Here is a 1,001-nt window from a genome sequence, read left to right as displayed (position 1 = left end):
GGAAAACTCTGGTTCTCTTCAGGAGACTTACAATAATAATACCCAATTATTTATTTAACCATTTTTTAATACTAACGAAAAAATCGTTACAAATTATGGAAAAATTGTTAAATAAACAATTGGGTATTATTATTGGGAATCCTGCAGATGAAGAGTTTTCCCATTGAAAATTATTAGTTTTTTTGAATTCTATACCATTTCTACCAAAAGTTTTTTTCCCCATATAAAATACATGGAAAACTTTGGGCGCTTTGAGCGACCTCTAAATATTTTTTGATTTCAAAATAAAAAATAGGGGTATATTTTTTCGGTATAGAACAAATCCTAGGGGGTGAGAGCATAAAAATTCCGACTTTACTTTTTCACATGCATTTTTGGACCACCCTAATGTGCATATATGTTTCTCGTATTTATAAATAGATTCCCTGAGGAAGACGCGAATATGCGTCAAAACAAGTAGGAGGAAAATAAACGTTTATTCTATTTGTAATAAAATACCGAAAAGCTCCATACACAACATTAAACTCTCAGCTTAGTCGTGGAGAAATAATTATAACCTACATGTATGTTTGGTTTTTGTACGGCTGCTAGTACCACTTTATATGAATACGCTAGACTTCCACGCGAAATTCTGAAATGTGCTACTTTTCGACGCGAATAATGAAATGTGCTAGTCTTCGACGCGAATAGTGAAACGTGCTAGTCTTCCACGGTAATTTGAGATGTGCTACACTTCGTTGGGAGCAACGATATGTAGCTATAAGTGGCAGCGATGCCTTCGCGAAGGTTCACTGCTGTCGTTCTCCTTCATAAGTGAATGTAAATGCTGCGGCAAATATTCGCGGAAAGTTGGTGTAGCTAGAGATACTATTCTGTGCGAAGGTACTTTTGTTAATTGCATAAGATTTGCACCGTTCTCCCGATTTTCAAAAATAAAGTGTCAAATGAAAGGGCCTCTGGATGTGCAGTAAGGATATATTTTTTTAATAGGGTTGCCACCT

The sequence above is a fragment of the Rhagoletis pomonella genome, unplaced genomic scaffold, assembly GCF_013731165.1.
Source record: "Rhagoletis pomonella isolate Grant_MI unplaced genomic scaffold, Rhpom_1.0 Rhpom_scaffold_00014, whole genome shotgun sequence".
NCBI classification, from domain to species: domain Eukaryota; kingdom Metazoa; phylum Arthropoda; class Insecta; order Diptera; family Tephritidae; genus Rhagoletis; species Rhagoletis pomonella.
Note: the sequence above shows the minus strand (reverse complement) of the source record.